This window comes from Tachysurus vachellii, chromosome 22 (assembly GCF_030014155.1).
Source record: "Tachysurus vachellii isolate PV-2020 chromosome 22, HZAU_Pvac_v1, whole genome shotgun sequence".
Classification (NCBI taxonomy): domain Eukaryota; kingdom Metazoa; phylum Chordata; class Actinopteri; order Siluriformes; family Bagridae; genus Tachysurus; species Tachysurus vachellii.
The window spans coordinates 642,501-645,000 of NC_083481.1; the positions used below are offsets into that span (position 1 = coordinate 642,501).

Below are 2,500 nucleotides of genomic sequence, written 5' to 3' on the forward strand. Positions count from 1 at the left end.
CCCTGGCCTCTTCATCTGAACGACATCTCGCTTTGATTCTAAGCGATCTCGATGATTTCACAGATAAAGCCATTTGACTCTGAATCAGCTCATTTTTGACTCTGAATCGACTCAGTTTGATGTGGAATCTACACATCTCTTTGCTCTGTGTATGTTATGTCTCTGATCCATGTGCAGGTCTTAATCACATGGAGAACCAGGAGAGCCAATCATGTGACTTCACATCTCAGAATTTATCCCACATCAGATCAGTCAGTCTCATGTCGTGGACCCTGATTGGTCCGGAACAATGAATGAAATAAGCAAGGGGTCGTGGCTGTGATGTGGAATGGGTGAAGCGCTGTGATTAGCTGAGACTGGAAATGAATGAAGAAGGATCACGGACAGGCACGGCCATGACACGAGGTGTGTGAGTCATTCACTGTTTTATATGCTCCCTCTTTATCACACACACGCACACACACACACACACACACACACACACACACACTTAGCAATTTAATAGTTACGTAGCTAAAATGTATTTAGTAAGTTAACTTCCTGTTCTGACAGGAAGTGACCACTACAATCTGAAGGCTTAAATCTAAGTGATGTGTTTTGTCAAAATAAAACTAACATGATGGACGTTTATGGTCTTCAGTTTATTAGTGTTACAGAAATAAGAAAAGGTTTTTTATGTCTGAGTCGTTGTGTAGAATTAATAAAATAAACATGAAAAATATTTGAAGATGAAGAAAGTCTAAATATTTTGTAGTGTGTAATTATAACAACCTGAAAAAACCTTCCAGTGTGAGACGAGAAGTGTAAAGAGATCCAGTTATATAAAGATTCGACTGATGACTCACACACACATACACACGCATACACACACATGACACACACACACACACACACACACACAGAACTGTCTCACTCCTACAGACATGTTGTCGTTGCTGACCTGCTTTTTCCTCCTACACACACACTAGCTGTAAAATCACGACACCATATTTATCTTTATACCAAATTGTTACTGCAACTTCTGTGTGTGTGTGTGTGTGTGTGTGTGTGTGTGTGTAATTTGATGCTGTATATATCAGTTATTTGTCTCTGTGTCTCTGATCACATCTCCTTTGATGTCATGAGAGTGTAAGAGTTATATGTTGTGATGATATTAATATTATGATGGGATGTTGTTTGTGTGATGTGTGTAATTAATATTCAGCCTTAAACAGTGTGTGTGTGTGTGTGTGAGTGTGAGTTAATTTATAGCGGTGCTGGACTTCACACTGCTCCTCAATATCACAAGAGAAACTAAAGCTCAAGATCAGAATTAAGTGTAACTGAGACACACCCCTATTTTACACAAACCCCGCCCTCTGACTCTAATGTTAGAGGTCTAAAGTGTGTAACGTCCGCGTTCAATCCTCATTAAACTGCAAAGTGTGACTCTTTATTCTGGTGCACAAGCAAAACACTGACATGACGATATGTGACGTGATGTTATGTGACGTGATGTTATGTGACGTGATGCGATGTGACGTGATTGAAGTCTGTTGTGCGTTAATTTAATAAACACATCACTGCTCAGTGTTAGGAAGCTAATGCTAACACTGCAGTTAATACAAACAAAACTCCTGTGTGTTATAATTCCTGTGTATTATTTAGGAGGTGTGTGTGTGTGTGTGTGTGTGTGTGGGGTGTCGTGACAGAGACAATGCTGGAGGAAGTGAGTGTTTTATAACCCTGTAATCAGGAGCTGGCTGTCAGGAGAAAAACACACTGTGAATCATCGTTCTGTCCGGTTCCTCCAACAGCACACAGAACCTTCGAGTGTGGAGGCGAGGTTCTAGTCAAGGTGATGAGTTACACACTGAGTACTGCGCACACACACACACACACTAACACTCACACACATATTCTTTACACCGACATCCTACAGCTCCAACACTTTAAAGTTCCCCACACACAGAATCAGTGCTTTCAGAGGGATGGGTTCTGTACTGTGTTCTTTAGATGTTCCTTCAGTAGGTTATTTAATGGATCCTTAATTATGGTCCTTTAAAACCCTGTAAATGCAGACACACTCACACACCCTGTAACTTAAGCTCCACCTCTTGAGTCTGTCACTCATGACTGTTTCTTTTTGATTCTGTGTGTATGTGTGTGTTTGTGTGTATGTGTGTATGTGTGTGTTTGTGTGTGTATGTGTGTGTACAGTTTTTGTGTGTGTATGTGAATTTGTGTGTTTGTGTGTGTGTGTGTATGTGTATTTGTGTGTGTACAGTATGTATGTGTTAACTGTGTTAATGTGTGTAAACTGTAATAATTGAAATTAAAATGATTCTAGAGAAATGAATTTATACAACAGTAAAGAATAATTATATTTAACTTGTTAAATATAAGAGTTAAATATCATTTTGTATTTAAATAAATATATTCCTACAGTTTGTACTTAAATGAAGTAAATATGAAAACAAGGCCCAGTTTCAGAGACTGATTCAGTGTGAAAATCGAAACT

General features: G+C 39.0%; 1 long non-coding RNA gene across 1 annotated transcript in view; it reads left to right on the forward strand.

Moving 5' to 3' along the window:
- The first annotated feature begins 263 nt into the window (after positions 1 to 263).
- Positions 264 to 2,500, forward strand: part of LOC132838265 (uncharacterized) — a 4,027-nt gene continuing 1,790 nt past the window's right edge. The window contains exons 1-2 of the long non-coding RNA XR_009647615.1: positions 264 to 405; positions 1,692 to 1,837. This is a non-coding gene — a long non-coding RNA (uncharacterized LOC132838265). The remainder of the gene's footprint in view (positions 406 to 1,691; positions 1,838 to 2,500) is intronic.